Source organism: Anolis carolinensis, chromosome 4 (assembly GCF_035594765.1).
Source record: "Anolis carolinensis isolate JA03-04 chromosome 4, rAnoCar3.1.pri, whole genome shotgun sequence".
NCBI classification, from domain to species: Eukaryota; Metazoa; Chordata; class Lepidosauria; order Squamata; family Dactyloidae; genus Anolis; species Anolis carolinensis.
This window is the reverse complement of record NC_085844.1, coordinates 12,582,172-12,607,409: the sequence shown is the minus strand read 5'-3', so window position 1 is coordinate 12,607,409 and position 25,238 is coordinate 12,582,172. Positions and strand designations below refer to the sequence as shown.

The following is a 25,238-nucleotide window of genomic DNA, read 5'->3' as shown; positions in this document are numbered from 1 at the left end:
CTCTGCCATAGATTAACATGGCGGTCGATATAAATTGGCTCATATCTCTATCAAAATTACCCCTAGAACGCTCCTCTTTTAGTCCTAACCCTTTCTAAGGCTCCTGACTCGAAGACAACCAGCAGAACCGGAATCGGTCCAGTTTTCAGCACCTCAACAGCTGACTGTCAAACGGGACCGACGGCTCCTTCCAAGCTAAAATGCTGCCTTATCCCGGATTTTCCTCTCCCCGCGGCCCGCGGAAAGGGTTTAAGAGATACCTACCCCCTTTCTGTGAATTGGGGATGGGGGGGATCGCTCTCTCGCTGGGGAGACATAGTTCTCCAAGGACCCTCGCCCTCTACAGCTGCCAGGGGATGCCCGGACGGGTGCCCTCCATGTTTCATTCATACTTTTCATGATTTTATGAAGGAGAAGAACACTCTTCCCCAGACCTACCCCTGGACTTATGAAATCTTATACTTCCAAAGACTGCAACCCACATGTGCCCCTTCCCATGCCATCTCTATGAATTCCTTATGAACTCTTTTTCCTCATGTATTTGTGAATTTCCATATTCTATGTACTTGGACACTCTCATGACTCACTGTTGTATGAATTTCCATATCGGGTTCCCCAGATGTTGTGAACTTCGTCCTTATCAAATGTTTTCTATTGCTTATATCATTCATGATGCCCCTTTATGCAATGTCACCCACCTTTATGGATTCTCCTTTATTTCCTTGAAATCTATCTATCTGCCTATATGTATTTGTACTCTTTGGGATCCCCGGAAAATATGTATTCTTCCCAGCTGGGTTTATGTTCCAACTTTATTTTAATTTTCATTCTATCCCATATAATTATCAAATCATGAAATCTAATGGGAAATATTATGACCCCAACATGAACTCTAGCCCTATGACCCAGACCTCCCTTCCCAAAAACAAAAGGATAATCTGCCACAGTTTAATCCAATCTCATTCCGATCGCATGGACAATATAGGGCGAGTCACCAAATTCCTAAAGGTGACTCGCCCCCAAGGCAAACATTGTCATATCCCAGGCCAGGACGCCGCAGGAAGGCACCCTGTGGGGCCGTCAATGACGGCTCATCACCACCCATCACCACTTCCCGTCTGACACCCCAAAGATATATCTAAAATCTGTGAACGTGACAGGACCCCGGACATCCTTGATGGGTGTCATTAATTCCTTTAGAAATCGGCTGGGCCAGAATTAATCTGATATTTCCCGTCCGGTCACCTCATTGTTTCAATAGCTCCCGCCTCCTCCTCTCTGATTGGCCCGAGAGGGGACAAAAAGCGGCTCCCCATTGGGCCAGCAGAGCAAGGCGGGAAACGAAAGCCCGCCTCGTTCAACCTCCCAGCCTATCCGCGATCAGATGGGCGGGGAAGCGGGGCGGGAAATTCAAAGGGCTGTCAGACCGAAACATTGTATAAATATGGCTTTATTTGAAACATATGTTACGCTAGTAGATTGAATGATCGCTATTAGCGTCCTTTTCAGCTGAATTGCTAAATAAAAACTCCTTGGCGGATTTTCCTTCAACTTGGCGGACCTTCTTCATTTCAGGCTTCAGGTTGTATTGCGGCTTATATTCTTCTTTTGGCTTCGCCAAGGTCCGTTCCCTCAGGACCGGATCGGCTCTCTCCTTAAGGGGCCCGATCCCCCAGAAACGCGGTCGACAACATAATTTGGCTTTACCACGAAGGGACTTGCTTGGAAGTTCCAAAAATCAATTTTTTAGGCTAAAATTCCAAGCGGCGACCTTGGTCCAGATATTCTGGGACAGGTTGGGGAGAGAAACGGCTGCAAGGAGGGCCCTCCGACCAACAATTTGACCTTATTTCACATCCAAATTTCCCTGGCAGCCCCTTTCTCTCTCCAGATCTGATTCAGGGTACTGAACAAAGGAGCCAGATAGGAGGAAGCAGATTTTTAGCTCCTCGAAGGAAAGGCGCCAACGTGAAACAGGGGCGCCCTGTAAAAATAAAAGGGAACCGGCCCCGTTGTTGAGACCCAGGTGGGCGGAGCCTTGGAGGTATTGCACTTCGGATCAGGGCTCGGTAACAAATTCCTGGTGAAACGCGGGAACATCTGGCACCCGGGGGGGCGTGTGAGAACAGTCTGGCTTGTAAGATTACGGGTTCAAGAATCGCGGGGTAGGGGAACGGTTGTGTTCCCGGGGCACCTGCGGATTCCACGGACGCCAGCCATCCAGTCTTGGTGAAGGGAACTCTCGGTAGGACGAGCGGCACCTAGCCGGTTGGGTGAGTCGTTACTCCGTTAACTGTCAGGTACTGGGCAGGGGTTGAGCCAAGAATGGGTGTTTGTTCAGCACGTCTAGGGTGTCCCACCCCAGCAGACATCCCCAGGGATTCTCCATTGGGTAAGATCCTGGCCAATTGGGGTGGGCTTTGCATCGAAAAACATGGTGCAGGCCAGGTTGGGCTAACCCAGCGCGCATAAGTGGCCCCTCGTGGCCCTTGAAGGGGGAACAGCTTGCCCCCCCCCCCGCTTGAGTCGCCGAATTCGGAGTGTTGACCTAAGGTGACTCACCAGGGGAGGGCAGGTGGTCCCAGCTTGCTTATGCCGCAATGTTCATGGCCCTAAGCCAGGGAGAGAATCGGAGGGGGGAGGGGGGCCCACGTCTTCCCATGCAGAGATTTGGGCTCCAAAAACAACCCCCCAAAGATTCCCCCCTAGACCCTTTTCCCCTTACCCCCTCCTCCAGAGGATTTTCTGGACACATTTGCTTGCCTCCTCCCCACCCCATCAGCCCCCCTCCTCCAGTCCCCATCCCCACCTTTTCTCCTCACCCTGAGTCCTGCACCGATCCAGAACCCCCAAATCGACCCTTCAAGGGAACCTCTGCTTCCCGGGATCCCACTCTCCCAGACTCACTCTCCCAACTCCCTGCCATTCACCCCCGTCTCCCCTCCGTTTCCCAGCCCTCTGTTTTTTTCTCAGCCCCATCTCCCCTCCGTTTCCCAACCTCCTATTTCCTCTCCACCCCCCCCCCCAACCGAATCCCTCTAAGCCTTTTTCCTTCCACCCCAAGACTTCTTCCCCCTTGCCGCCCCCCTCCCTTAATCTCTCCCTCTCTTCCTCTCGCTCGTCCTTTTTGGCCAGAGGAACGGGGGGGGGGATGAGACCATCAAAGGAAGGAGGAATTGACTGTTCAGAGGCCATAAGACATCCATTGCCAACCTCTGTTTTATCTGAAGCCTGAATATTGGGCCAATAGTTCTCCAAAGAATTATTTTCCCCTCTCTCCCTCCTTCTCAAAGCAATCTGCTTCTGAATTTTTAAGTCACAGTTCAATTCCCTTTTTCCCTCTTCTTTTCTGTTTGCTTTCAAAGCTTTACCCAAAATCTCTAGAAACTCCCCAAAGATCCCAGAGGAACATAAATTTTTAGACTGTCAATTTGCATTTTTGTTGGTTACAATTTGTAAGTGGGACCTTTGATCTGGCATTCTTTCCAAATCATCAGGTCACACCTTGAAATTTGCTCAAACTAAAGGATCCTGTGTCCTCAAAGACTCCTTTCCCTTTTTCTTTTTTCTTCACCCAATCCCTTTGGGCAACCCTGCAAAACCCCTCCCCTTTTTGAATCTCCCTCTCAGCCCCCCCTTCTCTCTGGGGGATATTGTGTATCTTTGGAAAACCTTCCATCTTCAGAGACTGGCTGAGTCCTGCCTGGGGCTTCCCTGTTCTCTGAGTAGTATTCTTTGTTTGTTGCCCTGACTTTGGAGCTTTGTAAATGTGGGGAACCAAGCTTTGTTCCTCTTCCTCATGGTTTTCTTCCTTGAGCTATCCTTTCTGTCTCTCTCTCTCTCCCTCTTGTTTGCTATTTCTTGAATGACTGTGTATACAATGGGTTAGGGATTTTACTAACACTCTCTCAGTATAAAAGGGACCGTTGGGAGTTGTAGAATGGGGATCCTGGCACCCCACATGGAAGGCACTCCACTCCGACCTGGACTACCAGGACCATCATCCGCTCCTGTGGCTATAAAGGGACTCTGAGAAACCCAGCTCAGATAAGGCGAGAGCAACCAGTGGGGTGCCATCACGGTGATGAGGCCCCCACCCACAAGCTGGCTCCAACCCCTGGCAGGGGTCGTAAGGCTGACCCTGAGCAGAAGAACATCCCCCTTCTAATGCAGGGAGGAAAGGGCGCCCCCACGAGACCAGGAGAAGGCTGGCAGGTAAGGGCGACCCCCCCTCACCTGAGAAGAGGTGGCAGAGGCTAAAAGTGTGTCCCCATGGAGCCACGAACAGGACCCTCACTGTTGGTCGCTGGGTCAGGCGCGAGTGGGGAGCCCAAACATGGCTGCGAGGGTGCCAGAGGAACCTTCAGTATTGAAAACGTCCCAAAAGGTATGAATGATTTATTTCCCATTTTTTTCCCTCTTTTTTTTCTTCCTTATAAAACTAACCCTCCACTCTTAGGGTCTTGGGGGAAGGGGAGTGGGGATGGGACACGTGATCTCTTTTCTTTGCTGTCTTGAGGCATCCTCTACCCCTTGGACCTCCTCCCGGGTGGAAGGGCTGGACCTAGCTGTGGTCACTAGGAGGCGCCTGGTGAAGATGGCATCCCGACCTCCTCGAAGTCCTCCTGACCTCCTACACCGCTTGCAAGGTGCTGGAATCCGTGCCAGGATCCATCAAGAGTGCCCCTGAACCAGAACCAGCCCCCACCAGCGGTGAGGAAGACAAAGACCTGTGGACTGCTGAGCTGGGAGACGACCTGAAGGTGTTGTTCCGGAAAACACCTCCTCAGGGCCCGCCGCCCGCAAGCTGTCCTGACCCACACCCTCCCGAGGTCCGGAGAAAGACCAAACGCCAGAGACGGAAGCACAAGACCCCCTCCGAGGACCCCTCCAAATCCCATCCCTCTAGCACCACGGGAACACCCCCATTTGGACCTACAAACATTTGACAGCTCACTTTGACAGCTGTCAAATCGGCCCTCACTTCAACCCCCCCGCTCGGAAGAACTGATACCGCGGTTCCCCGCTGGGGAGCTGTCCAGCATGCTGAATCAGGAGCCGTGAGTTCTAATTTTCTCTCTATTTTTCTCCTTGGGAGCTTTCCAGGGTACTAACCCTAACCCTAATCCTCATTTCTTCTCTAACCCTCCCTGTCAATTCTAGCCCGGTTTTGCAAAGGATTTCTCCTCTTTCTAGCTGTAATCCTTTTCCTTCTAATAATAAGCTGCTGCTGGTCGCATTTGCCCGCTCTGTTCCAAATTTGTCGCAAAAAGAACCATTCGAACCCCTCTCAGCAGATGGTCATGCTGCCGCTAAGAGGTTATAATGTTTATGCGGTAGGGCAGGGGCGAAATAGGCTCCGCCCATCTCGCCCCGCCCTTACCGAGTGGGGAATATGATAACCGTCACCCCGACTTTCAAATTGAATTGAAAACGCAGCGGAGAGTTCCGCCGGTCACCCACCAAAGGAACGGAGCGGGACCGCAACAGACTATTATTAAAAGACCTTTTTTTCTTCATTTTCCTCTTCCCTGAACTATGTAACAAATCCCCCCAATAAAAGTAACATTTATTTTAACAATAACACTCTCTATCTGGTTATTTTGTATCTTTTCTCTGACTCCTTTCCTCTGCATGCAATCTCTCTCTCTCCCTCCCGTCCCTTTAACTCCGGTTGAGGTTTCTCTGCCATAGATTAACATGGCGGTCGATATAAATTGGCTCATATCTCTATCAAAATTACCCCTAGAACGCTCCTCTTTTAGTCCTAACCCTTTCTAAGGCTCCTGACTCGAAGACAACCAGCAGAACCGGAATCGGTCCAGTTTTCAGCACCTCAACAGCTGACTGTCAAACGGGACCGACGGCTCCTTCCAAGCTAAAATGCTGCCTTATCCCGGATTTTCCTCTCCCCGCGGCCCGCGGAAAGGGTTTAAGAGATACCTACCCCCTTTCTGTGAATTGGGGATGGGGGGGATCGCTCTCTCGCTGGGGAGACATAGTTCTCCAAGGACCCTCGCCCTCTACAGCTGCCAGGGGATGCCCGGACGGGTGCCCTCCATGTTTCATTCATACTTTTCATGATTTTATGAAGGAGAAGAACACTCTTCCCCAGACCTACCCCTGGACTTATGAAATCTTATACTTCCAAAGACTGCAACCCACATGTGCCCCTTCCCATGCCATCTCTATGAATTCCTTATGAACTCTTTTTCCTCATGTATTTGTGAATTTCCATATTCTATGTACTTGGACACTCTCATGACTCACTGTTGTATGAATTTCCATATCGGGTTCCCCAGATGTTGTGAACTTCGTCCTTATCAAATGTTTTCTATTGCTTATATCATTCATGATGCCCCTTTATGCAATGTCACCCACCTTTATGGATTCTCCTTTATTTCCTTGAAATCTATCTATCTGCCTATATGTATTTGTACTCTTTGGGATCCCCGGAAAATATGTATTCTTCCCAGCTGGGTTTATGTTCCAACTTTATTTTAATTTTCATTCTATCCCATATAATTATCAAATCATGAAATCTAATGGGAAATATTATGACCCCAACATGAACTCTAGCCCTATGACCCAGACCTCCCTTCCCAAAAACAAAAGGATAATCTGCCACAGTTTAATCCAATCTCATTCCGATCGCATGGACAATATAGGGCGAGTCACCAAATTCCTAAAGGTGACTCGCCCCCAAGGCAAACATTGTCATATCCCAGGCCAGGACGCCGCAGGAAGGCACCCTGTGGGGCCGTCAATGACGGCTCATCACCACCCATCACCACTTCCCGTCTGACATCCCAAAGATATATCTAAAATCTGTGAACGTGACAGGACCCCGGACATCCTTGATGGGTGTCATTAATTCCTTTAGAAATCGGCTGGGCCAGAATTAATCTGATATTTCCCGTCCGGTCACCTCATTGTTTCAATAGCTCCCGCCTCCTCCTCTCTGATTGGCCCGAGAGGGGACAAAAAGCGGCTCCCCATTGGGCCAGCAGAGCAAGGCGGGAAACGAAAGCCCGCCTCGTTCAACCTCCCAGCCTATCCGCGATCAGATGGGCGGGGAAGCGGGGCGGGAAATTCAAAGGGCTGTCAGACCGAAACATTGTATAAATATGGCTTTATTTGAAACATATGTTACGCTAGTAGATTGAATGATCGCTATTAGCGTCCTTTTCAGCTGAATTGCTAAATAAAAACTCCTTGGCGGATTTTCCTTCAACTTGGCGGACCTTCTTCATTTCAGGCTTCAGGTTGTATTGCGGCTTATATTCTTCTTTTGGCTTCGCCAAGGTCCGTTCCCTCAGGACCGGATCGGCTCTCTCCTTAAGGGGCCCGATCCCCCAGAAACGCGGTCGACAACAATGTGAAGAATGAGACCTAATGGAGGTACCCTCATATTTCCTGAATTAAAGGTACTTTAAAAGACTGGTACTAGAGAGCTTTAGTCAACTCTGCCAATGCAACTGTTGATTCAATGAGCCAGAGACAGTCATGTAACAGAACTAGCCAGGTACCGGACAACACATATCAACTATTATTATTATCATTATTATTATTTTATGACAATGATTATGATGATGAAATGTTCTGGAAAGTCACTGCACACAGCTGTTGAGCCTCACTGGTTTGCTGGATCTCCAGCTGTGCAGACTTGGTCTAAGACACAAAGGATCTAATACATGTATAGTTAGACTCAAGCTTCAATGGTAACTGTAAGATGTTTGTGAGTGGCCCACAGGCTTGTTTGTCTGACTCTACATACCAAGGCAGTGAAGTTTTCTCCAGTGTGACTCCCAGGGTGACCACTGTTTGCCCCAGAGGACCAGCTAATTATAAGATCATGGTCCAGATTTTGCCTCATGGATACATTGTACAAAACACTTCATGCAGAGTTATGCATTGGTTGTGCTAGGCAACTCTTTGTGCTGAATGGTATCTTGGGCCATGGAAACAAGACATCAAATGTGCAACTGAATGCACAATCAAATGTGCACAGCCATCCATGTACAATAGCATTGAACTGCATTTTGCATACCTCAAAAATGTTCAGCCACCTTTGCAGAGAGACATATTTATTTATTTATTTACAGCATTTATATTCCGCCCTTCTCACCCCGAAGGGGAATCAGGGTGGATCACGTTACACATATAGGCAAACATTCAATGCCTTTTAATATAGAACAAAGACAAGACAAACATAGGCTCTGAGCGGGCCTCAAACTCATGACCTCCTGGTCAGAGTGATTCATTGCAGCTGGTTGCAGCTGGCTTGCTCTCCAGCCTGCGCCACAGCCCGGGCCTAATACATACACGTATTGAAGACATTAAGAGGATTCAAGCTTTCATTTAAACTAAAATACAGATATATATGAGTGAACAAAGTAGATAGGTTCCTGGATCTTACTTCCTTAACTGAAAAATTGGTGCTTGAGGCAAAAATATAACAAAAATAGAGTTAGGTCTAGGCAGCAGCTGCTATTTAGCTAGCCAACTGTAAACAGACACACAACTATGGAAGGATTAGCTAGAGTAGAATCCCATCCACATTCTTTCCTTGCTCAAGATAATAATAATAGTAAGAGTAATTTGGTAATAGTAATAATACTAATAATACTCTAACAACCTGAGACCAACAGGTTGTTTCCTCAGCCCTCCCAATGTCGATGCTGCTAAAAAGCTAAACGGGCCAAGAAAAAAAAAAGGCATTGTCTGATAGCAAAGCCTTTCCAACAGGCTTTATTATCACAAATATGGAATTATTTGATAATAAAAATTAACCTTTCCTCTCAAAGGCTCAGTTCTTTATTTTTATTTTTATTTTTTAAAAACTCAGGATGTTTTAGCCCCTTTCCCTTCTTAGCTCCTCCAAAACATAGCTTGCTGAGCTCTTATCAGCTGAGCCCCCATTAGGTAAATAATGGAGATATCATACAGCCCAAGGCTTCCTTCATTTGCAGCAAGCTTGTTCTCTGGAATTGTAAGTGATGAAGCATGAAAAAAGGGCAAGGACAAACAGAAAGGATGAGGGTTATCATTTAAAGTGAGGAGAGAGAAAAGAAAAATACAAATGTTTTGTGCTAAAAGGTTTGTTGAATGACACTCCTGTCCTTAACAGAAGGCCATTTTATTTGCACATTGATCAATACATGCCCAGCTGTGTTGCTTAATTGATTTAGCTTAGCTTCTTCGTTGGCTTGGAGTATGAATATATTTTATTCGGCTTTGGTGTCTATTTAATTTAATCTGAAGGAGAGAAAAGCACACAGGATACCGGAACTCTAGAAAGACGTAATACGACATGTCACAGTGAGAGACAGTAACAGAAAAGCCAGGCAGAGAAAGATGCTCCATTTAACAGGCACACCCTTCACGCTGCATCAGCTCACTTTGAATTCCTTGTTTCTTAGAACGTGAAAGAGCGTGGAGTTGATGGCTTACAGGGTCACAAGTTAAAGCCCTGATAAAATGCCCACATCTGTAGCAAAGACAGACACAGGAAGATTGCAACAGGCTAGGTTTGAAAAAACATTTCTCACCCGCTCCCAACTACTTTATGAATATATTCATTTATTCATTTAGGAACATAAGAAAAGGGCCTCTGTATCAGCCCTATCCTTCACAGTGATCAGTTTACAACTGAAAAGATTTATCTTTTCAGGCTACAACTCCCCAAATCCCATTAGTTGTGCTGCCTGGGACTAAAAGTGCACACTTTGGTCAGTTATGTGCCTTAAAATACTCAGAAGCACAGCATGAAAGCAAGAGACATCTCCCACGCTGTTGCTCACTAGAATGGGATATTCAGGCATATGGTCTCCAAACTCAGATGGTATATTTTGCTGACATACTGTATGGCTACAAGTATATAATTTCTTGGAGATAGGAATTTTTCCAGGTTCTAGATGTTTGGTGCCACCACTGAGAAGTTCATGCTTACTTGTCTTAGAAATATGTGAAAATTGAATAAGTCTTCTCGAAATGTACTTAGGGAGGAGAGTAGGGCTTATAACAGGGTTTGAATGGCCATGTTGTCCAACCTTGCCCCACCCCATAGAACCTTGGAGAGTTCCCTTCCTGTGGCACCATTTTGAAAAAGCTGCATTAACTTTTTTAAAGTATGGGTATTACTATGTCCTGCTAGGATTAAATTCATCATGGGGTGTGTGGTATGAAGAAAACATTGGTGAGGGAGTTGGGCATGCTAAATCTGTGAAGAGAAGATTGAGAAATGTCATGGTTGCGCTCTTTAAGTATTTCAAAGACTGTCACAAAAAAGGAGATAGATGGATTCTTTGCTGCTCTAGATCACAAGAGCAGGCCTAATGGCTTTAAGTTGCATCAGGGTAGATTCTGATTGAATATTTGAACTTCATACTAAAAGCAGTTCAGTGCTAGAAACAATAATCTAGAGTAGAGGTTTCCAAACACTTCATGTTGGTGACACACTTTTTAGACATGCATCATATTGCGACATAGTAATTAAATTTTACTAGCAAACTGAATGTTAAACCACCCCTTTAGATATGGGCACATACAAAAATTGTATTAATGAAATGTATGGATGCACATCATAGCTTGTGAAAACTTTTTATTTATATTTTAGAAAATATATGATTTATTACTTATTTCAAGTAAACTCAGAGGTTTCTCATTGTGCTTACGCAACACACCTACACACCACAGCTGACACACTAATGTATCATGGTATACAGTTTGGAAAGCTCTGATCTAGAGAGCAGGTGGGGTCTTCTTCCCTGAATATCTTCCAAAAAGAGGCTAAACAGTCACCTGCTGGGAATGCTCTAGCTGGAACTCTTGTATTAAATGTTGGGTGTTGAACTAACTCAAACGGCTATGCAATCTCTTCCAATTTTATGAATCTGTATTTCCGCCCTCCCACCAGGTAATTTTAGGTCCATAAAGGTCCCTTTAAAACCAGGTAGCCAATCAGACATTTTACTCCCTGTGGACTGTACTTCATCTATTCCTGACTCACTAAGGTATAGAAGGCAAAGGACGTGTAAAACTGTAAATCACCAGCATTTTGAATAGTCTCCAAAATCAAATTTTCAACAACCATTGCTCTCTCTTACCATATTGATTGTTTTCCTCATCTAAAATTAACCCATCAAAATTAATCAAGACCTTCTTAATGTCCAAAAAGTTATATATGTCTGTCACATGTTCCACATTTCCTCGCACTCAAAAGGAGCTTGTATTTTTCCCCCAACATAACTTCTGAGTTTCTTTGGTCTTTTTAAGTGCCTTACAAAGTCTTCCTGATAAAACAGAATCTTTAAGGAGTTACATTCTCCTCCAGGCTCTGTATTTACACCTCTTTGTACTTTCGATGCCACCCATCTGACAAGGCTGCAAAAGACTTCTCAGTCAGGCTATAATGAGGCTATTCAGGTATTTAGTTACTGAAAAAAATGACCTACTAAATGGAAAGACGATCACCTACCAAAGGAGTGGGCAAGGCCGTTTTACGGTCAGTGCTCAACTTGCCCCCTTAAAATGTCTGGCATCATTTGGAATATGTGAGACATTTGGCTCTATAGATACATGAACAATGACCCGACACATAAAACTATTTGAAATAATAGTTAGGAGGTTTTCAGACAGTCACCCTGACACAGGATCTTCTCTATTGAGGAAACCTGTAGATTCCTGGGCACAAAGGACACACCTTCTATTTCAATAGAACACACAATCCAACCACCCATTTTGTGGGCAACTCTGCCTACTGCACAAATCATCCAGCACAATAAAATTAAAAGTGTCAAAGTATTTATTTAAAAAAACCAGGTTCCTTTGATCTTGGAAACTAAGCAGGGTCAATGAACACCAGGTTGTTAAAGGTTGTATTTTAGAGAAACGAAAGGTACAACCACTTCTAAGTATTATGGGGTTAGCCTGAAATGCTCCGAAAGAAATCTGAAGCTGAATTTAAAAAAAACAGGACAGCTCCAGCCTATTATTTTCTTTTTAAAAAAAATTAAGGATAGGAATGGCAATTACGCCAGATGTTGCTGAACAGTACATCCCCAGATGGAGTTCATCATTGTTTAGATTTCACATCTATACAGGGGCTGGAAATAACATGGCTTTATCCTGACTTTAATGTTGAATGTCCCATCTTTACATACGATAATCTTTTGTAGTTTCTTCATAGCAACCTTTTCAAGCCTTAAGCAACTTCTAATTTCTTAATTAATCTCCACTGTGATTGAGGGCTAAGCTGGGGTATAGAAAAACTGATAATTTAAACCTTGGCACCATCAATTTTAAAATCATGTTAAGTCTCCTGGGGGCATTATATGTTTGTATTCTTATTGCTGTTGCAATCCCATGTTTGCACTTTCTGCCTTAGCATTTTTCAATAGCCATTCCAAGTCCTTCCTGTTTTCTGCTAGCATTATAGTCTCATCTGTGTATCTTAAATTATTGATGTGTCTTCCTCCAGTTTTCACACTTCCTTTAGATGGGAAGCATTCATTAATTAGTATGAGGGGGTGATGCAGTTACTAGAATGTAAAGCCCAACTGCTTGTGGTTTTCCTGGCAGACCACGTTCCTCCTCCTCTGGAAGGAGGGAGAAGGAAAAAACAGAAAAGCAATGAGTCAGGCGTCAGTCACAGAAATTAAGTAAGTCTGATGGGGCTAGCAGGCTATCTGGGAGGAAGCATTTAGAATTTCACCAGTCATAACTATAGAATGATACAGAATAATTTGTAAAATAAAAGTTGAGGAAGCACTCTGGCAGAGATCAAAGCTAGCCTGCGAGGGACCTACTGCAGTTTGCAATGCCATTCAACATGTCTGCCTGATGTTGGTGAATCCTGTGTCTTTCTCTAAAGGAAAACGTCTTCTCCTGATGAAAGATGATCACTGTTCAATTAAAAAGAGGGATGGCCCAGGGTTTTCAAAAAGAAGTCTTGGGGATCACATGTAGGAGGTGGAGTGAACCTCATTTCTGCTGCTCGAGAAACTAGAATAAGAATCTATGGATTCAAAATCACAAGAAAATAAATTCTACCAAAATACTAGAAAGAACTGCTGATACTAACTTCTTACAACCCCAAAAGTGGAACAAACTATCTCAATAGTTGGTGGAGCATTTCTCTTTGGAGGTGTTTAAACTCAGGGCAAATGGGCTTCTTTCAATAGTGATTTAGCTATGTGTTCCTGCATGGCAGGAGGTTGGACTACGTGGTGCTTAGAGACTCTTCTCACTAATAAGCTCTTTTACTACTTCCGCTCCTCATAGTGGCATTGAAATACATACACAACCATTTTCTCTTAAAGCTTAACTAACTTATCAATACTCATGGATTGTCAGCATTCTGTTGATAGAGAAAGGGGTATTATTTTTTGTTATCTACAAGGTTTTTTTGCATGCTGTCCTGCAAATTACATTTTGTCACACACATACAAGCCTAAGGTGATGAACCCTACCACCCAGAGGAGAATGACATTCAATTTGTTGAGACATACAAACAGGTATAATGTAGCCTGAATGGGAGTTGAAACTGGCTTGTTGTAGCTGAAAGTCATCCATAATTTTAAATGCAGCCAAGATGCACAAATGAATAACAAGGCAAGGAAGATAAATAAAAACACCGTTGACATGAAATGAAACCAGAATCTCATTTGGTACAAGGACACCAGTCTGAATGCTTATTCAATTTTATATTCTCTTGAAATGAAAATGGCCAATAAAGAAAGTTAACAGCCCTCCTACCTGCCTTTATCCATATGTTTTTATTGGCTTTGTCATCCAAGGAAAAATGATTAAGTGCTTCTACTTGTGGTGCTTCTTGTTTTTTCTCTCTCTGGTGGACATCTATCTATAATCCTCTTAGCGTGACAAATTGCTGTGTTTTTCAGGGTAGGTACACTTCAAATCAGTTCAGTATTTACGTGCCTTCAATGTGGCTCCTACTGGATTGATCCACCGGGTGCCATCTTTTCCAAAATGTTTATTTTACTTGCTTCCAATAACAGTGTCAATGGGATGGTAGCTGCTACCAAGCCAAATAGAGATGCTTTCCCTTTTTTAGTGTATTTGATACAAAGCACCTTCAATTCTTTCAAGAAAAAACAGACACAAATCAGAAAACATGGTATTGTGGTTTGATTATCAGAATACAACTTGAGAAGTCCTGGATTTCAGTCCCTGCTCCAATCATGGAAACCCAAGGAATGCTACTGGAGAAGTCATGCTCTCTCATCCTCAATAGGGAAGGACAGCAAACCTCCTTGGGATAAAGCTTGCCATGAATACCTTAGGATAGTGTTACCATAAGATAGGGTTGAGTTGAATGACAGAGCCCAGAATTCTTTGCTTTCATAAAGGAGACTGATTTTATATCTTTGTGGTTTGCATGGATAGGGTTATTTTTAGTAAAGCTTAGGAAGTAAAAAAAAAAAAAGAAAGGAAAAAGGTGGGAACCAACCCTTAGAATTCATTTTCAAAGACTTTTTGAACACAATATTTTAGTGGTTTACAGATCTGAAGACAAAAAGGTGAAGTGAAAGATATCAGTATATTGTCATATAAGCTTTTTAACTGCTCGAAACTAAACTCAATGAGAAGCATTTCTACCTGTTAGGATTAGAGAATCCCACATAAAAACTGAAAACCACTTGTGACAGATCCTTTTACCCAAGCTGACTCCAAAACTCCAACCCTAGGAATCTTGCCACTTATCCTGTTCTCGTTTCCCTAATTATTCCTTGACCTGAAATTGGTATTGGGCCTCAGGGTGACCCTTTATATATGGCTGTGCTGTTGTGTGTTCTTTAGCTTTGGTTCACACAGCCTGACTCCAATTCAGGCATGATAAAGAGCCAGAGACAAATTTAAAACAACAAGAAAAATAGGTTTATCAAACACAGTAGAAAAATATAATGCACTTTTTAACTCCCTCAAACTATAGGTAATTCTCCCTTATTTCTCAAATCCGAATTCTGTCTGTATCAGCTCAAAATCCTATCTGTATCAACTTCAAACCCTGTCAGTGCCCTACAGTTATTTCTACTGTAGCCTGCCTTCTTCTAGCCTGCCTAGCACTTCCTTCACAACACCTAATGAAGATGCCAGAAGAAATTTATTTATTATTTATTTATTTCAAATATTTCTATCCCGTCCTTCTCACCCGGAGGGACTCAGGGCGGCGTACAATTGGCAACAATTCGATGCCGATACATCATTAAAAACAACAACATATAAAAAATACAACCAATTAAATACAGTATAAAATATAAAACATAAAACGTGTTTAAAATCCGTTCGTCCAATATCCTCCAACTTTATCCATATAACAATCTGGGTCGTCTTTATCATTTATTCATTAAAAGCCTGGGCACAAAGCCATGTTTTTAAGGCTTTTCTAAAACTCAAAAGGGTTGGGGCTTGCCGTATATCTCTGGGGAGGGTGTTCCATAGCCGGGGAGCCACCACCGAGAAGGCCCTGTCCCTCGTTCCCACCAGCCGCACCTGTGTGGCAGGCGGGACCGAGAGCAGGGCCTCTCCAGATGACCTCAGGGATCTTCCTGGCTCATAGGAGGAGATACGTTCAGACAAGTAAATTGGGCCAGAACCGTTTAGGGCTTTATAGGTCAAAACCAGCACTTTGAATTGGGCTCGGTAGCATATCGGCAGCCAGTGGAGCTGGCTTAACAAGGGGGTGGTACGCTCCCTGTAAGCCGCCCCAGTTATTAGTCTGGCTGCTGCCCGTTGTACTAGTTGGAGCTTCCGGGCCGTCTTCAGAGGCAACCCCACGTAGAGAGCGTTGCAGTAGTCCAAACGAGCTGTAACCAGAGCGTGGACCACCATGGCCAAGTCAGACCTCCCAAGGAACGGGCGCAGCTGGCGCACAAGTCTGAGTTGTGCAAAGGCTCCCCTGGCCACCGCCGAGACCTGAGGCTCCAGGCTCAGCGATGAGTCCAGGAGAACCCCCAGACTGCGAACCTGTGTCTTCAGGGGGAGTGTGACTCCGTCCAACACAGGCTGTAACCCTATTCCCTGTTCAGCCTTACGACTGACCAGGAGGACCTCTGTCTTGTCTGGATTCAATTTCAATTTGTTAGCCCTCATCCAGTCCGACACAGCGGCCAGACACCGGTTCAGGACCTGGACAGCCTCCTTAGTGACCGGACCCCAACGCGAGCCGGCCGCCCCCCGCCCCTGTTCTAGTGGACGGAGAGGAGGAGTTCGAGGTTCAGGACATTTTGGATTCTCGCTTCCATCGCCGCCGCCTTCAGTATCTCATTGACTGGGTGGGTTTTGGCCCCGAAGAACGCTCCTGGGAAGATGCTTCCACAGTCCATGCCCCCGACTTAGTCTGCCGCTTCCATCAGGCCTACCCTACCAAGCCGCGACTCTCGGAGAGGGGCCCTGAATGAGGGGGGCCTTGGGGGCGGGGATAGTGTGAGGACTCATGGGCCTTGTAGTCCTGTTCCTAGTACTATTGTGGCAGACGAAGAGGAAAACATGGGGTTTTCGCCGGTTCAGCAAGAGCCGGAGTCCCTTCACCTGCAGGATGTTGATGTTTGCCCTCAAGAATTCAGCCAAACAGGCCTTGGGCAGAACTCCCCTCCGTTTCCCAGAAAAGAATCTTATGCCCCCCGTTTGTGGCCCCCCGTTTGTGGAACTCACTGCCCATTGAGATCAGGCTAGCCCCCACTCTTTTAGCCTTTAGGAAAGTTTTAAAAACATGGCTCTTCCGGTGTGCTTTCGGAGAGTAATTGTATATACCTCCTGTGTTTCTCTCCCCAACATGTATTCTGTAGACCCTGTTCCCCATGGTTTTATTCTTATCTCTTCTTACCCCGAGTTTTTAACCTTGTGTCCATGCGGCCCGCCCTTGTTATGTTATGCTACGTTCTGCTTTTTTGTTCTGTATTGTGTAGTGTTATTGTTGCATTGTTTAATTGCATTCTGATATGTTGTTTTTATATTTTGTCTATTGTATTGTCTTGGGCATGGCCCCATGTGAGCCGCCCCGAGTCCCCGTTGGGGAGATGGTGGCGGGGTATAAATAAAGTTTTTATTATTATTATTATTATTATTATTCCAGAGAAAGGGGAGTCAGAGAAGTCCAATGGAGGAGTTTACGCTTAGCTGCCAAACATCAAGCTGATTAGGCCTGCTTCCCTTGGGAAATTCTAAGGAGTCACACATCTGGACAGAGTTGGGTTTCGCTTCTCATTCTCTAGGGAAAGAGTTCTGTTGGCGGGAAAACGAGACCCAATATAGGTGTTTGGCGCGAGGGATTCTTTGCGGAGTCAATTGATCAGCTTCGGGAGTGAGACCGTGTGTGGACTTCGTAATCCCAGTTCCTTGCTTCCCGGATCAAGCTTCAAGCCTTGCCCTGCCTCGCGGTTTTACCACGAACCCTGCTCCATGCTTCATGTTTTGCCTTGTCTCCAGTCACGGATCTAGTCAAGAATCAAGTTTATATCCAGCCTTGTTGTCAAGCTTCATTGGACTCTAAGACTCTGCTATTTCCCCACACTATTGCTTGGCAAAGTGTGTGTTTCGGTCAAGTGGATTAAAACTTTGAACTCTAATATCATTTATTGGACAATACATTTTTGGACTATATTTGACCTCATTTGAAAGGTCGGCTTCTGAACTATATTCTTCACTTGTTTTTATTGATTTTATATATTTCTTTAATAAAGATATTAGATAGAGACTGGCCTCTGTGTATGGTTATTGGTTCTCTGCTGCCAGGGTTCTGACAGCCCTGCTCTGTGGGTAGGGCCAGATACTAGTTGGGACAGCCCCATGGTTGCCATGGTGGCCATGAAGTCCTGAGCTGCACCAGAAGGAGTGGTCTCGGCATGGACATTGAAGTCCCCCAGCACAATGAGCCGTTGGGACTCCAGCGCCAGGCCAGAGACCATCCCTGCTAGCTCAGGCAGGGAGACTGTAGTGCAGCGGGGTGGTCGGTACACTAACAGAATCCCTAAACTGTCCCGGCCCCCTACCCTCAGATGAGCACACTCAAACAAGGTAGACTGCGGGATGGGGCACCTGGTCAGGGGGATGGACTCCTTATAGACCACTGCAACCCCTCCTCCCCTCCCTCCAGATCTTGGTTGATGCTGCATGGCATAACCTGGTGGACAAAGCTGGGTGAGATTGGCCCCCCCCAGCCTCATCCAACCAGGTCTCCGTTATACACGCCAGGTCTGCCTGCTCATTAATACCTGGGAACTCCAGATTAGAGCCCCAGTAGTGCTGGATTTGGCTAAAGTCTTGGGGTTCCCTCCTGTTGCAAAACAAGCCCTCAAAGGAATTTCTTGGCCAAGCAGAATGTTGAACTTTCGTCTGTTGCACTGCATCACCTGCTATGAAGTTCATGGATAAAGAACTCACTCAAAGGAATGTAACAACAAGCATTTTTAAGCACAGCAGATCTTACAAGAAGATTCCTTTTCAGCAAGAAACAGTGTCAGCACATGATTGAAATGAAATTGTGAAGAAAGGAAAAACAAATTTCTACCAGAAATGAGGAGAAAACATAGGGTAAGAGAAGGACAGTTAAAAATGGCTGTTAGGTGAAAGGAAAACATTAGAATTCCCAAGATAAAGGAAATTATTCTTCCCGCCTCCCCTCCAGGAATCTGAGGAGTATCGAAACAAGATGCTTTAAGAACTTCACTTGTACCAAATTATTATTAACAAACTAGATAAGATGGGACTTCAACCCTCAAGAATTTACCCACACTGACACATCATTTGAAAATGGGGAGGCTACTCTTTACATGAAAACGAACATGCAGGGGAGGGGAATGAAATCTGTCCTGCTTCCTTGCCTTACATCTTTGAATTCCTTCCCCTCTAAGCAAGGACTAGGTGAGGCAATTAGAGGACAAGGGTGGAGACACAGAGACAGATGACACTGATATATTGCAGAGACCTTGGATAATTTTCATTCTCACTATCCATTAGAGTAGCTGAAGGTCACAAGGTTACAAAAGCGGCAGAATATCATTCCAGGAGAAAATGAAAATGAAAAGCACACACACTTTAAAATGCCGTTGTGGTGAGGAATGAGGAATCAGGAATGAGTACAAGTGGTCAAAGCACTCGCTCCCATAGAATGGCACCCCTCAAGGTGAAATTTACACTGCATATTTCTTTTCTTTCTTTCTTTCTTTCTTTCTTTCTTTCTTTCTTTCTTTCTTTCTTTCTTTCTTTCTTCATATATTGATTACTCTCAAATCTACCGGGTTTATCTTTGCACAAACTTTGCAGCAAGATTGCTTGGTCTGACAGGTCTTAGGGTTTCTTTATACACTCAAAATTGACTCCATACAAGAGCTCTGTGATCACAGATATGCTTGTAGTCACATGGTAATTAATAACATAACATGCATATGAAATCTCTGGAACAAATGATATCCTTCATGTGATGTTAACTTGGATTATAATAACTCATTCCTGATTACTAAAAAATCTACAATAATGTCAATCAGAAATCCTTACATGTGTTACCATTGCCAATGCTGTCATTTTTGCTTTACATGCAAGACATGGTCTTATCGGCTCACTTTAATATTTTAGAACTGTTTGCTATTCCATTTTCTGTTATATTTAAATATCTTTTAAAAGGCAACAAACGGAGAAGGGCAAAGACTGATGAATAAGAGATTTAAGTCAGACTTATTAAAATTGATGGGGGTGGTGGCCATTATAAGCCATGAGAAAGAACTCCCATGTTGATGATCTGGATGTGATCGAAGTAACTAAGCAAACAAAGCACCCCTAAGCAGCACCTCAATCAAGTTATTTTTTGTGAATATGCAGACTTTAATGTAGAGATGGTGATTCCTTCTGCTTTTGTAGATCTCCCAGAAATATATTATAAGCTAGAATTGAAAGAGGAAGCCATTACTATGCACTTGAATGCCTGCCCTTTCCCTATCTGCCTATTATTTGAACTGGCTCTGCAACTTGGATTTCATTTCTGTCATTTCCCTTTCTTTCCACTTAGGTCCAGTTTATCATTCTGTGCACATGGGAGAAGAAACATTCAGTGTTGATCCAAATATCACACATTTCCAATGTGGAAAACACTTCTTCAGAAGGTGAAAATGTGGAAATCATCCTGCATGACAATTGCACATATCAATTTCACTGAAAGTGGAATACAAGATACACCTCATTTACCACCATCTGCCAACATAGAACAACTTCAAACACAAATCCTGAAATCCTATTTTCAGGGAAGGATGTATGAAAGTGGTCTACCTAACGTATGTGGTATGTAACAAGTGCATCTGTGACAGCCACTGTCCATCTAAACCCTCATGTCATGCTTGGAACCATAACAAGTTGCCCAGCTGTTTGACATCTGCATACTAAAAGCCATGGGAGGTGATGAAGTCATCAGTCAACATGGGACCTATCAAGTATAGGCAAGCACTGAAGTACTCTCAGTTACATCAATGATAGCAGAAAATCTAGCAGGATTTTTCAACCACTTGGCATTGCAGTTCAGTAGGACATCAATCCATGAGTCATAATGGACACTACAATTTTTAACATTCAGCTAGAAATAAGTTCAGAAGCTGAAACATGAAAGCTATATAATAACAAACAACTCAAGGTGAGTAATTGTAAATCATAGAGTGGATGTAGAGGAATCAGTAAACAGACTGAAGGTCATACATTCAAGCCTTACAATAGCAGGGTCAAGTGGGTAAGTAGTGAACTAAAAGTTTGCTTCCATAAGCTAGTCAGGGGGAAGATTTCTTGCTTTTAATGATACCTAACTCAGTCCAGACTCATATTTAAAGAGTCTGTCTCACAGCTGTGGGCATATAGCTTTTCACTGCATCGGCAGGGCAGAGTCTGTATCAGATGCCAGAGCCACCTTTGCTCATGAGAACACAGAGGTCTTTCCTCCAGCTCCTTCTAACAGGCTGAACATCACATAGGTCATATGTTTTGTGTGTGAAGTTTCTATCTGGCTACCTCTCACTTCTTTCCTCAAGAGTTCAGGGCAGAGGGAGAAGCTAAGACTTGCCCAGTACTATCAAGAGGCAGGCAGAAGCACTCAAATACATTCTGGGATGAGAGGAGGCAAGAGGTGGGTTTCTTCTCAAATCTAAAACATATCCTAATAAAGCAGCCCTCTTTCCTACACAGAACCCCATTTAATTCTAATGGCCTTGAGAGAAACCCCTTCTTTGAAAGATAATCCTGGAAGTTACTAATCCTCAAAATTGTATTTTTTATAGAAAAAACGTGATAGCTCCAGGGCAGTTTCTGAATAGGAACTTTCCCAACTGCTTCACAATTCTGTGTTTTCCACGCAGACAAAATGGCCCTGAGGCCAGATGCTCTGTCTCTAAAGTAAATTCTATTTTCTACTGGGCACAGCAGATTTCCTTTTGATAAAAAGTTGAAAAACAACTCACTCCAAGAAAATAGACACAGTCTAATAAGGCCACTGCATTTTTATCAAGTTCAGAAAGTCTGCTCCTTCATTTGTTTCCTTCCAGAAAAGTACATTTGTAAAGCAGCCTCATGGCATTTGATCAGCCCCCTCACCAGTCATGTCTTTTTCTCTGCAGAAGTTCCCAAAGAAGTAGATGCTAACAATAAAATGAAGTCCCCTCTAGATCTTACTACTCTCATAAATCTCAAGGTGAATAAATTACCTTTGGCAACCTCAGAAAGAAACAGGCTTTTAAAATAATAATAATAATAATAATAATAATAATAATAATAATAATAATAATAATGTCTGCCCTTTCAGATCCCTAGAGGACATTCTACCTATCTCTTACTAATGAATTATCCCATCTGAGAGGTACTGATTAATCATAAAACAGCCTGATGGAAGATGGGCCATCAATGGCTACTAATCAGGATGGGTGCATATCTTCTCTAATATCAAAGGCAATATGCCTGTTGCTTGGGGATGGGAGATGGAGGAGTTGCATTCAGCTCCTGCTGATGAGCATCCCACAAGTCACTGATTGGACATTTTGTGAACAGAATGCTGACTAGATTGGTCTTTAGATTTCTCCAACATGTCTATTCTTATATATCTTCTTCATGTAAATGGAAAAGGAAATTAAGCCTCCAGGAATGTGCTTGATTTGTCCAATGTCTTCTTTTCATGCAACATTTTCAAAATGGCCATAGTACTAGTCTTTCAACAATTTTTAACAAATTAATGGACATAGATATGTTCTGCTTATAGCAGAGTGGCAGAACACCTGCTCAAGCTTTCCAGTCTGACCTAGGTGGCCAGGATGACTCCTCCTCCTGGAAAAAGCTTAGGAGGTTATTCAGAAGCCATTTTGAGGTGTATGAAGGCTCACCTCTCTCAGAGACTCACAGTAAGAGAATTTCTATTTTCAATATACCCATGAAAAAGGTCATGGCTGGATTGTCCCCAAAGCTTTTGTTCTTTTTGAAATAGAGCAAACTATTTTGCTCCACTCGTTATTTTATAAATACCATAGAACTTTCAGGCTTTTTTTTACAAGTGGAAAAACCTTTTATTAACAAGGCAGATGATCAGTGATCTGGATCATTTTGGGTGCCCTTGTTTACACATTCTACAACTCTATGATATATCTGCTTTACATATCTGTGCAGAGGTCAAGACCAAGTATGATTCCTGCTGATTTCACAATATGACACCACTTCCCTTTGCTTTTTGTGTGTGCTTGTTTTACAATGTGCATTGGCTGGTGAAATTCAGTGGTCCTTTTTCTTTTTTCCAATTACTCTCTTAGAATGCTGGAATAAATGCACACACTCACATTTCATCAACATTTTTAGCTGAGAATCAAGCAACAAAGAGTAGCTTGGGCATTTATGTAGCTCAACTTAATTGAGTTTCTGCAAGGCTAGCCAAGGAATTGTTCAAGTCCTTCTCAGCTAATTTGGTTCTCTCAGGCTGTCAGGCTGATTCCCTGACTCATCATTTCTGCTGAGCAGAGACACCCCGGGGAACCAGGCGACATATAAAGGATAACAGAAGGAACTGCTGAGAAACAGGAAGGGGGCAAAGGCTGGCAGGAAAATTATTTAAATCATCTTGGCACACCTGAAACCAGGCATCACTGCACTGCTGGAAGTCCATGGCTGTTCATGGTGACAGCTGGAACACGGTAGACATCCAAAAGCAATATAAAATGATTCCAGGCAATGTTGGGGGACAGAAAGTGGAAGTCACCTGTGGGCATGTCTGCAGCATGTTGAGGGGTGATGAATGTTAGCAGCTGTCTCCCATAGACCAATTTTCTTTTGGTGGGGCTCCTATGTATCACATTCCATCACATAATTTCCTCTTTTTTCCCTTTCAAAAAAGAGGGGTGCTACCATTATGCAGTAAAAATTGGCGAGGACTATGCAACCTCCCCCGCCTGGCATCCAAAGAAGGCTCTGGAGGCCTCGCCTGCTGGCTGGCACATGTAGACAAGCAAGGTTTCCTTCAGCTGTCAGCAGCCAAAGGAGACCCCATAGGCCCCACCCATCAAATAAGATCCTGTATTTCTCCCCAGCAGATGGGTGAAGGCTTACTGTTTGTGCACTTGCTGGCCAGAGCTAGGAAACCTTCCTCAGCTGGCAGCAGGAGAGGGAAACCTCCTAGTTCTTGTGCCTTCACCCACCCACACACCTGCTTTTCAGAACAAAGAGAACTGATCCAAGGGGAGGCGAGCAGGTGGAGGTACAATTATGCGAGGAATACAAAAATACCAAAACTGGGAGCCCAAAAATGGAGGTCAGACTCTATGAAATATGGTATATGAATGATGCCAACACATGGAATCACAGAATGATGGAGATGGAAGGAGCCCTACAGACAGTCTAATCAAAGTCCCTGCTTAATGCAGGAAATCCAAGTATAGCATACCCAGCAGGTATCTTGTTCTACCTCTTTTTGAACAAAAAAACAAAGACTTACCCACATTTTGAAAGCTTACAGGAAACCAGGGTCTTCAGATAAATAGAAAGACTGTATTGTAATAAAGGCTTCTGGCAAGCGTACATTTCAGACAGCTCTCTCAATAGGTTCTCTCAGACAGCTCTCTCAACTCAGCCAATTTTTTCTGGTAATTTTTGTGGAAAAACAATTCTTCCAATTACGAACACAGGCAAAGATGGATGTTTCTGTTTGTCCATCTCCCCTTGGGTGTGCAAAGTTCACAGAAAAGGTAAACATGTGGTTTCCCACTTAGTTATGGGACAGAGAGAGCTTTGTTCACCTTGGTGGATGACCTATGCAAGACACTGGACAGGCAAAGATTGACCCTGTTAGTTCTGTTGGACCTCTCAGCCCCACTCAATACCATTGATCACATTGCTGCAATGGAATAAGAAGGCAATGTTTTACAGTGGCCCCATTCATGTCTGGAGGTGGAAACCCAGAAGGTGGTGCATGGCTTAGTTACATCCTGTTGAGACTACTATAATCTGATCTACATGGGATCACCTCTGAAGAGTATTCAGAAACAGCCTTGAAAGGTATGGGGTTATCTGGCACCATCCAAAAATAGAATCACAGAGCTGAAAGAGACCACAAAGACCATCCAATTCACCACACATTTCCACCCAAAAAAAGAAGATCTCAATCCAGACTCAGAAGGGGGTAGAGAAGGCACAGGAGGCTGAGCCCACCAGTGATGATAATAATAATAATAATAATAATAATAATAATAATAATAATAATACCAGACTGACAAAGTTCTGGAACACAACACACCAGACATCACAGTTGTGGAAAAGAACAAGGTTTGGATCATTGATGTTGCCATCCCAGGTGACAGTCGCATTGATGAAAAACAACAGGAAAAACTCAGCCGCTATCAGGACCTCAAGATTGAACTTCAAAGACTCTGGCAGAAACCAGTGCAGGTGGTCCCGGTGGTGATGGGCACACTGGGTGCCGTGCCAAAAGATCTCAGCCGGCATTTGGAAACAATAGACATTGACAAAATCACCATCTGCCAACTGCAAAAGGCCACCCTACTGGGATCTGCACACATCATCCGAAAATACATCACACAGTCCTAGACACTTGGGAAGTGTTCGACTTGTGGCTTTGCTAAACGAAATCCAGCATATCTATCTTGTTTGCTGTGCCATACAACGTCGTTGTGTTGATAATAATAATAATTTATTCTTGTACCCCGCCCCATCTCCCCGAAGGGACTCGGGGCGGCTCACATGGGGTCTTGCCC

At 44.1% G+C, this 25,238-nt stretch overlaps 1 protein-coding gene across 5 annotated transcripts in view; it reads right to left on the bottom strand.

Annotated features, from left to right (window-relative positions):
* zfat (zinc finger and AT-hook domain containing) overlaps positions 1-25,238 on the bottom strand; it is a 156,931-nt gene that overhangs the window by 5,233 nt on the left and 126,460 nt on the right. The window lies entirely within an intron of this gene.